The 14,311-nt window shown below is 40.4% G+C and overlaps 1 protein-coding gene across 5 annotated transcripts in view; it reads left to right on the forward strand.

The window, feature by feature from the left end:
- LOC138968367 (sodium- and chloride-dependent glycine transporter 1-like) overlaps window positions 1–14,311 on the forward strand; it is a 108,177-nt gene that overhangs the window by 38,146 nt on the left and 55,720 nt on the right. For 2 of the 5 annotated variants that reach the window (XM_070340921.1, XM_070340926.1), the window contains exon 1: window positions 6,483–6,633. The exons of the other annotated variants lie outside the window; for them this stretch is intronic. The gene's annotated coding sequence lies outside the window, so the exon portion shown is untranslated. Of the gene's footprint in view, window positions 1–6,482; window positions 6,634–14,311 lie in introns of those variants that run through there. 5 annotated transcript variants of the gene reach the window in all.

The raw sequence follows: 14,311 nt of genomic DNA on the forward strand, positions 1-14,311 counted from the left end.
GAGGAGTTCAGAGAAGTAAGCAGGAGACGAGCCAGAAAAGAAGTTAAAGCAGAGGGTGGACAGTTTGTAGTCAATGCGGGCTTGAATAGGTAACCAGTGCAGTGTGTGAAGAAGTGGTGTTGCGTGATCTCGTTTTCGTGCTTTCAGAATGAGGCGTTCTGCCGAGTTTTGGACTTTTTGTTGTGTATGCAGGAGGTACAGAGGACAGCCAGAGAGAAGAGAGTTGCAGTAGTCAAGTTTAGAAAGAACAAAGGCACAGACAAGAGTGTTAGTTGTTTGAGAGGAGAGTGTGTGGCGAATGGTGCTGATCTTACGAAGCTCAAAATATGCTGCTCTACAGACTAAAGATATATGTTTGTTAAGGGTCATGTCAGATGAAAGGGTGAAAACACTTCAAATACAGCCAATAATACTTAGGAAGTGACGAAAATCAGTGCGTACACTGACTGAAAACACCTAAAATACAGCCGAGAATACTTTGGAATTGACGAAATTAGTCAGTGCGTGCACTGATTAAAAACACCTCAAACGAAAATCAGTGCGTGCACTGAGTGAAAATACCTTAAATACCGCCGAGAATACTTATGAAGATACGAAAACCAGTGCGTGCTTCCACTGAAAACACTTCAAATACAGCCAAAAATACCTTGGAAGTGATGAAAATCAGTGCGTGCACTGAGTGAAAATACCTCAAATACAGCCGATAATACTTTGGAAGTGACAAATATCAGTGCGTTCATGGACTGAAAATACCTCAAATACAGCCGAGAATACTTTGAAAGTGACAAAAATCAGTGCGTTCATGGACTGAAAATACCTCAAATACAGCCGAGAATACTTTGAAAGTGACAACAATCAGCGCGTTCATTGACTGAAAATACCTCAAATACAGCCGATAAGACTTTGGAAGTGACAAAAATCAGTGCGTTCATTGACTGAAAATACCTTAAATACAGCCGATAATACTTTGGGAGTGACAAAAATCGGTGTGTTCATTGACTGAAAATACCTCAAATACAGCCGATAATACTTTGGAAGTGACAAAAATCAGTGCGTTCATTGACTGAAAATACCTGAATTACAGCCGATAATACTTTGGAAGTGACAAAAATCAGTGCGTTCATTGACTGAAAATACCTCCAATACAGCCGATAATACTTTGGAAGTGACAAAAATCAGTGCGTTCATTGACTGAAAATACCTTAAATACAGCCGATAATACTTTGGAAGTGACAAAAATCAGTGCGTTCATTGACTGAAAATACCTCAAATACAGCCGATAATACTTTGGAAGTGACAAAAATCAGTGCGTTCATTGACTGAAAATACCTTGAATACAGCCGATAATACTTTGGAAGTGACAAAAATCGGTGCGTTCATTGACTGAAAATACCTTAAATACAGCCGATAATACTTTGGAAGTGACACAAATCAGTGCGTTCATTGACTGAAAATACCTTGAATACAGCCGATAATACTTTGGAAGTGACAAAAATCAGTGCGTTAATTGACTGAAAATACCTCAAATACAGCCGAGAATACTTTGGAATTAACGAAAATCAGTGCGTAGACCGACTGAAAACACATCAATACCGCTTAGAATACTTTGAGCATGACAGCATCATCATTTGACTTATTATTATTCTGCGATATGTTGTTTGTATTTTTGGTTGTGTTTGAATGTATTGAATATATTGGCAGGCAACATTGCTAGCGTGTTACACATGGTTGAAGCAAAATCTTTAATTTTAACATCTGAAATCTTAATATTTTAATATTGTTGGGGTGTGTGGTTTTTTTTGGCCGAACAAAAATCACCTTTATAGATAGAGAGACTGAACATTCCTTTCGCGTTAGTTATGTCAAGACAAGGCAAAGTAATTATTCAAGACACCCCATAGAGAGACTGAACATTCCTTTCGCGTTAGTGATGTCAACGACAAGGCAAAGTAAGTATTCAAGAAACCCCATAGAGAGACTGAACATTCCTTTCGCGTTAGTGATGTCAACGACAAGGCAAAGTAAGTATTCAAGAAACCCCATAGGGAGACTGAACATTCCTTTGGCGTTAGTGATGTCAACGACACGACAAAGTAAGTATTCAAGAAACCCCATAGAGAGACTGAACATTCCTTTCGCGTTAGTGATGTCAAGACAAGGCAAAGTAAGTATTCAAGAAAACCCATAGAGAGACTGAACATTCCTTTCGCGTTAGTGATGTCAACGACAAGGCAAAGTAAGTATTCAAGAAACCCCATAGAGAGACTGAACATTCCTTTCGCGTTAGTGATGTCAAGACAAGGCAAAGTAAGTATTCAAGAAACCCCATAGAGAGACTGAACATTCCTTTCGCGTTAGTGATGTCAACGACAAGGCAAAGTAAGTATTCAAGAAACCCCATAGAGGGACTGAACATTCCTTTCGCGTTGGTGATGTCAAGACAAGGCAAAGTATTCAAGAAACCCCATAGAGAGACTGAACATTCCTTTCGCGTTAGTGATGTCAAGACAAGGCAAAGTAAGTATTCAAGAAACCCCATAGAGAGACTGAACATTCCTTTCGCGTTAGTGATGTCAACTGACAAGGCAAAGTAAGTATTCAAGAAACCCCATAGAGAGACTGAACATTCCTTTCGCGTTAGTGATGTCAAGACAAGGCAAAGTAAGTATTCAAGAAACCCCATAGAGAGACTGAACATTCCTTTCGCGTTGTTGATGTCAAGACAAGGCAAAGTAAGTATTCAAGAAACCCCATAGAGAGACTGAACATTTCTTTCGCGTTATTGATGTCAAGACAAGGCAAAGTAAGTATTCAAGAAACCCCATGGAGGTACATGAAAAAAAAAAAAAAAAGAATTGCAACCTGTTTCATCCCTATACATTTAAGCTCATTCCGATGGAAAAAAAGAAAAGAAACAAGTCGCGTAAGGCGAAATTACTACATTTAGTCAAGCTGTGGAACTCACAGAATGAAACTGAACGTACTGCATTTCTTTTACAATGACCGTAGTCCGTCGCTTGTGCAAAACGGAGTCTTTAGCGCGGTAGTGGTTTCGCTGTGCTGCATAGCACGCTTTTCTGTGCCTCTCTTCGTTTTAAATTTCTGAGCGTGTTTTTAATCCAAACATATCATATCTATATGTTTTTGGAATCAGGAACCGACAAGGAATAAGATGAAATTGTTTTTGGATCGTTTGATAAAAAAATAATTTTAATTACACGTTTCCGATTTTTAATGACCAAACTCACTCATTAGTTTTTACCCCACCAAGCTGAAATGCAATACCAAACCCTGGCCTTTGTAAAGTAAATTTTAAGGGGCTTATTGTCCGTCAGGTCTTAATTGCCTATATTGGACATGAATTGGTTTATACGATTCGAGTTTTACGCCCTCGCGGCTTTTTGATGTTTGCGTGTTTAGGTGGTATCAGCCATCTGCACTTATGGTAGAATGACCAAGATCTTTAACGTGCCATTGTGGTGACACGGGGGTGGGAGATGGATACCGTCTCTGGGTCTGCACATAAAGTTGACCCGTGTCCGTCCCGGCCCGGATTCGAACCAGCGACCTCTCGATCACAAGTCCAGTGCTCTACCACCTGAGCTACCCGGGCCTTTGTCTAAGATTGCTTTGCAAACATTTCAATCAATTTAATTGAAAAATGAGGGTGTGACAGTGCCGCCTCAACGTTTACAAAAAGCCGGATATGACGTCATCAAAGACATTTATCGAAAAAAAGAAAAAGCCGGATATGACGTCATCAAAGACATTTATCGAAAAAAAGAAAAAAACGTCCGGGGATATCATACCCTGGAACTCTCATGTCAAATTTCATAAAGATCGGCCCAGTAGTTTAGTCTGAATCGCTCTACACACACACACACACACACACACACATACACCACGACCCTCTAGTCAAAACTTGACTAAATGTAAAAAGGATTTCATAACTCAAAAATAGAAATGCACGGGTTATATGACTATATATGCATGTTTACATATCATTGCGGAAACAGAACGGACAATATCATTTTAAAATACCAGCACCAATTTAGAATTCTTTTAAAATTAATTTAAATAAAGTGAATTAAGCTTAACAAAACCTTGTTCTTGGTTTTGGAAAACAAACGTTGGAACTTAATCACATTTGCGATACTGAAATAGAATAAATTTTTTCTCAGTTCACAAAAGAAACTGCAATTAAACACATAATGAATCGTCGCCTCTGTTGGATACTGACCCAGCGATGCGTGATGTACCTGTAGGATACTGACCCAGCGATGCGTGATGTACCTGTAGGATACTGACCCAGCGATGCGTGATGTACCTGCAGGAAAACGAGGCTGTGCCAAGCATGTCATGCAGTTGTGACTGATCAGGGCAAGAAAAAATATTCAATGTTTCCGATTCCCCAACTGACTCTTATGTTTTTCTTCTCGACCTTAGACCTTTGACAAGGAAAATGACGCTTCTCCCACACCCAGGCCGGGGACGCAGCGCACACGAGTGCCGGTTTCACGATTTCATCTTTCGCCTGTGTACATATTTCCCCCTCGATATATACTCAAGACTGAAATGTTGTTTCCTGGTAAAATTAAGAAGTGAAATTATTTATGGACGAAAAGCATGTCAGTTTCTTGCATGTGAAGAAAATTGGTGGTGAAATTTAATAGATTTCACTCCCAAAATCGAATTCTTCGAAAACGTGTACCGAGTGGTTACGTTCCCTGAATAAGAAGGGAAACATTTTAGGATGAATCAAATTTCTAAGTTAAATAAAAAAAATTGGTTGGACAAATTTGGCCCCATGAATGTAAGGTACACAAGGTCGCTCATCAGTACTATCGAAGGGTGGTTTTTTGTTCAGTGTAGAGTTTATACTAGATCAACGAGGCCGAGAATCGAAATATCAACACGGCGAAAGATGAAAACGCCACACCGGTCAGTAAAAAGTCACATGCGCCTGTGAAAAAAAAAAAAAAAAAAAAATTGTAATCAAACACCCCCCCCCCCCCCCCCCCCCCCCCCCAAAAAAAAAGTCAGTGACCTACCGACCGTCATATTGTTTTTGCCTTTTCGTCGTCGGAAAACAAACTTTTATTGTGTGTCTATGTTTTCGTTTTGTTTTTCCAAAACTCTAACCCTAACCCTAACTGTGTCAGTAACCAGAAACAGATCTCATGACGTAAAATTGCGCCTCACCCCCCCTCCCCCTCCTTACACTTAGCTAAATTCTGTAGTCATCTTATTTGACATTTTCGGAGAGGTCGTTAGCGTTAGTCGACATTCGTTATCATTTTAGTTGTGTTGTTCTGTATTGCTTTAACTACCTTTTAATAACATGGAATATTATTAAATGCAATTAACAAATACATTAATGAATAAATAGATGCATGAATGTATAGATAATTAAAAGAATTCATAATCAAATTAAATGATTAAATACAAAAACAATTCGAGAATAAAGGGATTGTAAGATAATTAATTTATAGTTAAATATGAAATTGAAATAATGAAAAATAAATACATGAATGTATAGATAGAAAAAACAATGAATAAATACATAAACAAATGATATAGTAAGATAAATAACTTAATAGTTCGATGACAAATGACATAGTAAGATAAATAACTTAATAGTTCGATGACAAATGACATAGTAAGATAATAAAGCAACATTGAAATGAAGAAATTGACGAATGAGTAGATACACCAATCAATAAACCGGATACATATTCAGGTAAATGAGTAAATAAATACAAATTTAAAGAAGAAACAAATACAATATCAAATAATATACGGAATACTTCTAGATCAAGAGCTGCAAATGTGTACCTGATTTTCTTTATATCATTAAATAGCTAAATGATGCACTCTTTCGTGGAATGATTGCATGAATAAATAAATAAATAAATGAGTAATACATAAATGAGTAAATAAATAAATGTAAAAGTTTGCTGGATAGTTTGCACGGTAGTGTAGTGACGTTAGACTGACCAGCCTGTATCTGATCTGTTTCAAGACAGTTTCACTGGTCGGATCAATTCGGAACGCAACACGCACTGAAACTGACAATGTATCACTAAAATCAGATGGGCAGTTTTTGGCGGGCAGTTGAGCATTTTCCTTTAAAATTACGCTCAAAATCTGCTCATTCAGTCACTCGACGCCGGCGTAAGGGCTTACGTTCATAGTTTAAGCTAAGCATAATTTGTGGCCAATCAGAGCACAGCTTGATAGCAAGGCCAACTGCTAAAGGGGCGGACAATATTTGGACTCTTCCATTTGGCTGCCGTAATGATCACGTACGTGAGGTATGCCCTCTATCAATTGAATAATATTGTTAATTTTATCAAGTGCTAAACGCTGGTGTTAAATTACCGAACCTAAAAGCGCAACGATTGCTTTGTAGCAGGCGTGAAAAGCCTGTCACCCCCGGCTAGAAAATAGAACGTTCCAGGAGAGGTGTCAGAAAACGGGCAATTTGCTTGGCTTCCCGTCAGTTGTCGTCTGCGCTCTCTCAGTGACCGCACGAGGTTGCGAGTGACTAAAGTCTCAGCGAGTTATAGTATTTTGTGTCGTTTGTGTACTTCATTTCTTCACCTTTGTGCCTTGAAGACTCTCAGTCTGAAGGTAAATGTATTTTCATTTCTCCTTCTTTGTTAGATAGTCTGTCGGTTTCCCCGATCGCAGGTATGATTTGCATATAAGCTTGCGCGGAATATCCCCAGCTGTGTTAAGGGGAAACCACGTGTCATGGCCGCAAGGGGGGAACGAACGCTGCTTTTGTTGAGAAATTGCAGCTTATTATCGAATTCCCGAAACGATTGCTCTACTTATGTGAGAAAGTATGCAAATGAACGTCTCAGCATTGCTGTAAAGCCGCAACGCAAGCTTGTCTACCTCCGCGCGCTGCTGTTGCGCTTGAAACATGCTCGTGCCCGACTTATTGATTCTCCAAATTTGGTATCAACCACGTGACTGCTCGGTGAATTTCCACTGCGGGGTCTAAGGTCAATCACTTCGCGCCATGCGGTGTACTGTGTACTCTATCTTGTGTTGTTTTTCTGCGTTGTCTCTCATCTCTGTTGATTGTTCGTTTGCTAATCTATTTTTTAACTTTGTTTTTGCAAGCTTTATTGAAAGGGGTATGACAAAGGAGTCATATTAATCATCTGGAAGGTTTTTCCCCTTCTTTTGCTCACGGCAGTCTGTCAGTGTCATTTTCCTCTCTCTATTTGGTATCGCCGCCTGCTTTCAGTTTCATTCTGTAAGATTCATGGAATTGGAAGACAGCAATAATTTTGCGCCTTCAATTACGTTTCAGACTCGATGTAATAATGTATGAAGTTAATCTCTTTTGAGCATTGGTGACTGATTCCGATTAACCGTACATTATAGTTACACACCCCACACCCCCCCCCCCCCCCACCACCACCATTTTGACTGATACTGATAGGTAAATGGTAGTGTGTAAAACAAAACAAAAATACTTGGCACGAACGCCACTAGGACCGCTAAAATTATAAATTCTTTTCAACAACACCGATAGAAAATCGAAATATGATCCACCGGCTTTAAATGTTCTCTTGTAACGTGTAATTGTAAGCGGACATGAGCTATTTTAGAATGGCTAATTAGCAACCGGTAACTGCAACAATAATGTCTGCATTGCCCGCCACAAATATAATGTTCTTCCTTGTTTACGTGGAAAATGTATCTGTGATTCTAACACCTGCCTTGACCCTTGCATTCCACGACCCCCCCCCCCCCCCCTCCCTTTGTTTTGCCAGAACGTGCATTTCAGTTTATTTTTGCGCACAAGAGCTACTCATTGTGGACTGTGTAGTATCCTGTTTTCGTGTCTTTGTGAAGCAAATGGCAAAGAAAGCAATGCGGAGTATGTATACTTGTTGGAACTGGAGTGGTGTAGTATCTTGACGGCTTCGATCTTGAAACGATCTATGTCTGACGGTGTGCAGTCCGTCTTCCTCTTGTTTTGTGTGCTGGCAACAAGCTTGAGAGTACGGTACATAAAACTGTTTTAAGTTCATACAATTGAAGAAACATGCCACTGATAAAGGACAGCCTGCATGCCGCCGTGCACATGGAATGCACGTTTGAGTGTACTCATTCTTCGTAAACAACATGTGTCAGATTAGAATGTCGTTGGATTAAAAGAAACAAGAAATGTATGTGAAACCGTGACAAATTCGCTGTCAGTGTCTGTCGCTTCCTGTCTCAGTGTCTGTCTTTCTTCAGTTCTCCCCCCACCACCCCCCCCCCCCCACCACCACCACTCAGGCTTTCTCTCTCTCTCTCTCTCTCTCTCTCTCTCTCTCTCTCTCCGTGTTATAATAATTATATTGGTCATCTTGAGTAGATGGTTTCAGTGTCGGAAGCACAATGTACGATGTCGATCTCCTCGTTGTATTCTCTCTCTCTCTCTCTCTCTCTCTCTCTCTCTCTCTCCGTGTTATAATATATTGGTCATCTTGAGTAGATGGTTTCAGTGTCGGAAGCACAATGTACGATGTCGTTCTCCTCGTTGTACTCTCTCTCTCTCTCTCTCTCTCTCTCTCTCTCTCTCTCTCTCTCTCTCTCTCCGTGTTATAATATATTGGTCATCTTGAGTAGATGATTTCAGTGTCGGAAGCACAATGTACGATGTCGGTCTCCTCGTTGTATTCTCTCTCTCTCTCTCTCTCTCTCTCTCTCTCTCTCTCTCTCTCTCTCTCTCTCTCTCTCTCTCTCTCTCTCTCCGTGTTATAATATATTGGTCATCTTGAGTAGATGGTTTGAGTGTCGGAAGCACAATGTACGATGTCGGTCTCCTCGTTGTATTCTCTCTCTCTCTCTCTCTCTCTCTCTCTCTCTCTCTCTCTCTCTCTCTCTCTCTCTCTCTCTCTCTCTCTCCGTGTTATATATAATATATTGGTCATCTTGAGTAGATGGTTTCAGTGTCGGAAGCACAATGTACGATGTCGGTCTCCTCGTTGTATTGTCAAGTTTCTCTCCGGCTTCTTGTCTTTTTCGCCTCTGATTTTCAAGTTTTTCGGTCGTTTTTGTTAACACATTCAAAGCCAGAGTCTCTCCCTCTCTCTCTCTCTCTCTCTCTCTCTCTCTCTCTCTCTCTCTCTCTCTCTCTCTCTTAAGTTGGAGGCTTTCACTCAATGTCATGCAAGACTTGCATCAGTTCGGGCCACCTCAGTTGTGGGTAAAGGGGGGGCATGCAGCTCTGGCAAGGATCTAGGTCAGTACATAGTGTACAGTACGTATTTACTGCGTTTTACTGTACATCAGTGTCTACGCGGCAAGTGCAGCACGTGCGTATCAGCTGAGCAGACGATGACATAGGATAGGCTACTTGACTTGCACACTCTGGTTTCCCGGGGGAACAGTCGTGGGCAGACAATAGGTAGTGTGACGGGTACAAATCACAGCCGTGCTACTACTAATCATGATTTAGCCAAACGTTCTTCTAGCTGCGATAGCGCTATTCCCCTCCAGATATAGCACTCTCAAGGCACTTACAAGAAGCTATCCATGTCAAACCCCATTACCGAGCATTTTTAGTCACCGTGGCGTAACGGTAGAACAATACATATAATTCTGTTGCGGTACACTTCTCTAGACAAAACGGATTAGTGTCAGTAACCTTTGTGTATGAAACTTCTCTTTGTGTAAAACAGCTGTCTCTGCTCCTTTTGTATATTCCGCATACAATAGCTCTGCTTGAGCCTTCTGCGGTATATATATATCGGCCCCCCAGTTGTAGGTTAAAAGTACTTGTGAGGACGTGTAGCAGGAAATTTTTTTCTCTTCTGTTTAATACGTCATTCTTTGCCCTTCTGTATAAAAACCCTATTCCATATATCTAATATAGGTCTATGCTCTATGTTACCGCTTTTTCCTCACATGAAAGCGCAGTCAGATCGGCTTACAAAATGAATCCTTTCAGCTTTAGGCGGTGTGAGATCCCGTAGCAGATATATGTATGTGTAAGCTATTGTGAACGAGTTGCGAATTTAGAGGGGAAACTGAGACTTACTGTACTCGCGGCCAGTCTATTGTGCATTGTGGATTTGTGGCCTACGGAGTAGACGCACGCTGTGTAGACTGATATAATACAGTGTATTCCTGTACAGTTGCCGCGCTGTGTGGACTGATATAATACAGTGTATTCCTGTACGGTTGCCGCGCTGTGTAGACTGATATAATACAGTGTATTCCTGTACAGTTGCCGCGCTGCGTGAGAAAGTCGGTAAGTATGACGGTTTACAAGCGCCAAAACTAAAAATTAGTAATTAACCCGTGAACGTTACTAATTTTCACGAGAAAATTACAATTCTGACGGGAAAATTACTAATTTTCACGTGTTAATTACTAATTTTCTAGTGTTAATAACTAATTTTCAAGTGTTAATGTCTAATTTTCAGTTTTGGCTCGCTTCCTGACGGCTTACTAGTGCCAAAACTAAAAATTAGTAATTTTCACGCGTTAATTACTAATTTTCTTGTACCTCGTGACTGTGGGGGCTCAATGCGCATGCGCGACTGTTTCACCTGCCAGAGCAAAACATCCTTCGATTCGAAACTTTTCTGGTCCATAGTTCTTTAATTAGATGCAAATTAACACTAAGAGCTGAGCGCATGTGTAGATAACCGTGACATACAACTGTCTGTCCGAAAACTTGTTGAATAACGAATTCTATCGGAAGATATTTGTGAAAGTGTGTGAGTCTCGATGAAGAGATCCGTCTGCTAGTCGTCGGACCTTTTGCACATGTCCGACCGGCCGCCATTTTTCCTCTCTCGGTTCGAACATTTTCGGATCGATTGTCCTTCCCTAATACACTTTTAAGCAAATGTATGAGTGTGGTAGTGGAAACAAATATGAAGTACAGCTGTCTGCCTGACAACTTGTCGAATAAGGTATTACAGTGAAACCCGGCTATATTGAAGTGGCACGGGACCCGGGAAGACCTTCAATATAGCCGGAATTTCAATATAGGCAATTTTCGGTTATATTGAATTTCCCTCCTTGTTCCTTCAGAAATTCAATATAACCGAACTTTTTTTCACTATACGTTCTTATTTCCGTGTCCACACATTGCGTTTGATGTGAGATATATTCCCATTAATCTTTCACCTGTTGGCTGTTGTTCTTCGAGCCTCCTTGCTTTTTTTCTGTACACACACACACGGACACACACTCACACACACGCACGCCCCCCCCCTCCCTTACACACACATTCCATATTCCTCAGCTACTTCCTTTCTTTTTTTGCAGCCAGTTTCCAGCTTCTGAATAAGCTCGATTTTTTTTTTAATTGTCAGACTCACCCTTTTTACATTTAGTCAAGTTTTGACTAAATGTTTTAGCATAGAGGGGGAATCAAGACGAGGGTCGTGGTGTGTGTGTGTGTGTGTGTGTGTGTGTGTGTGTGTGTGTGTGTGTGTGTGTTTCTGTCTGTCTGTGCGTGTGTGTGTATAGAGCGATTCAGAGTGAACTACTGGACCGATATTTATGAAATTTGACATGAGAGTTCCTGGGTATGATATCCCCGGACGTTTTTTTCATTTTTTGGATAAATGTCTTTGATGACGTCATATCCGACTTTTTGTAAAAGTTGAGGCGGCACTGTCACACCCTCATTTTTCAATCAAATTGATTGAAATTTTAGTCAAGCAATCTTCGACAAAGGCTGGACTTTAGTATTGCATTTCAGCTTGGAGGCTTAAAAATTAATTAATGACTTTGGTCATTAAAAATTCGAAAATTGTAATTAAATTATTTTTTTATAAAATGATCCAAATTTACTTTTATCTTAGTCTTCATCATTTTCTGATTCCAGAAACATATAAATATGTTATATTCGGATTAAAAACAAGCTCTAAAAATGAAAAATATAAAAATTATGATTAAAATTAAATTTCCGAAATCGATTTAAAAACAATTTCATCTTATTCCTTGTCGGTTCCTGATTCCAAAAACATATAGATATGATATGTTTGGACAAACACTGTACATAAGCCCATTGTAGTTTCTTTGGTTTGGATTAAAAACACGCTCAGAAAGTTAAAGCGAAGAGAGGTACATAAAAGCGTGCTTTGCAGCACAGCCCAACCACTACCGCGCTAAACAGGCTCGTTAATTTCACTGCCTTTTGTACGAGCGGCGGACTACGGTCATTGTGAAAAAAAATGCAGTGCGTTCAGTTTCATTCTGTGAGTTCGACAGCTTGACTAAATGTTGTTATTTCGCCTTACGCGACTTGTTTGTTTTGCAGCCATTTTTGCTAGTGTACAAAGGGAAACTACTCGCATGAACAAGAGAAATTAAGTCGGGGAAATCTACGCACCACAAGACTACATGGCGTAGCTGTCAGAGGCCCGCGGCATTGTTAGACTGTAATGTTATCAGAAACCTCCTGACTCGAAAGTTGATGCTGATCTGGCCTCTCCCCTTCCTCAACTGATTGCGCTGACAGAGGCGTCTCATATCATTCGGCGCCCGCGCAGTCATTGTTCTTAAAAATAAAAAGTTAAACAAATCTTTGGAGCAAACATTTAATATAGCCAGGTAAAAACGTCCCGTGGGCTGAATTTTTGTTTCAATATAGCCGGGATTTCAATATAGCCGACTTCAATGTAGCCAACATTTTTTAACAAAGAAAAAGTAGAGCTTCAGCCGGGACCTGAAAAATTCTTCAATATAGCCGGGATTTCAATATAGCCTACTTCAATATAGCCGGGTTTCACTGTATATTGTAAGATATCTGTGAAAGTGTGAGACCACAGCCGATCAAAAGTCCGTCTGCTACGAACAGCTTCGTTTCGAAAGTTTTCAGGGTCGATTATTCTTTTCTAAGATACCCAAAACAACGTTTAGGATAGCGCTATTGCAGAAAACAGTGACATGCATCTTCCCGTCGAATTACTTGCTCGATAAGGCCTTCTATTAAAAGATATTTTAGAAATAGTGTGAGAGTGATGTTTGCCGGGCGTTGAAGCCTCTCAGTGCGGACTCTTAAAATCCGACTACTGTGACCGAAAACGAGGCAAAAATGAAAATTAGTAATTAACACTGTTAATTACTAATTTTCACGTGAAAACGATAACCCTAGGTTTTGGCACAAGTAAGCCGTCATAGGTAAGGCCAGAACATGTACTACAATGTAGCAGGTATTTATTCGCGTGGAATACAGAATGATATTACACAGGTGCGGATGTTGAAAGCACATGTATAAACCCGTCCTTGGAAAAGTCCACATTGCAGGTCACTTGCTTTCATGGCAGGGATATTTTGGTCAAAATAACAGACCAAATGAATGGCTTTATTCTCATCGCACTTACCACTATACAGCTTCAAAGACACGCAAAAGGGTCGGCCTATTTCCTTTGTTGTATCGGTCTCATATAATCTATACATATAAATAAAAGAGAGTGTCTGTGTGTGTGTGTGTGTGTGTGTGTGTGTGTGTGTCTGTCTGTGATCGCCAAAGCTCCGAGAAGGGAGGGGGCAGGAAGACGATGTCGTGCATGCACACTCTCTAGGTGCCGCAGATGTGCACCTGGGTTTTAGTTTCTTGATTTATTGTTTCCTTTCTCAGATTATGGACCTCCCATTTATTGAATACAGCCTATATAATGCAAGGCCAGTTCAGTGCCTGGTGTTCACATGTAGTAAGCACACTATGCCAGGCATATTAGAGACTCTGTATGGCTCCTAGTATAAGGAGAAGAAATGAAGAAAGAAAATTAACTGGACAGTTCGAGAAATTTCTAGAAGCTAAGGGAGGTAACTCGTGCTTTGTTATCCATGGACAGGAGGTAACTCTTATCACACCAACACATCGCATCTACGGGTGTAGCATGATCAGTTGAACCTGCCTGTCAATTATCTGGAATTTTCTCAAGAAAGGGAGGTAACTCATTCTATAAAAACCATGTAAGTAGGAATTGAATATATATTGTGACACTCTCAGTGGGCAGCACATGCCTTTCAATGCTTTTGAGGCCACCCCCGGGCGAAGCCGGGCCCTGAGCTCTCTGAATGTAATAGTGGCGTTTTAATTTTTATTGCTGGGCATTATATCAAAATGGCATCTATCTATACATATAAATAAAAGAGAGTGTCTGTCTGTCTGTGTGTGTGTGTGTGTCTGTCTGTCTGTCTGTGGTCGCCATACCTCTGAGATGGCAAGAGGCAGGAACAAGATAGTGTGCACGTACACTCCCTAGGTGCCGCAGATGTGCACCTGGGTTTTAGTTTCTTGATTCATTGTTTCCTTTCTCAGATTATGGAC

Source organism: Littorina saxatilis, linkage group LG6, assembly GCF_037325665.1.
Source record: "Littorina saxatilis isolate snail1 linkage group LG6, US_GU_Lsax_2.0, whole genome shotgun sequence".
NCBI classification, from domain to species: Eukaryota; Metazoa; Mollusca; class Gastropoda; order Littorinimorpha; family Littorinidae; genus Littorina; species Littorina saxatilis.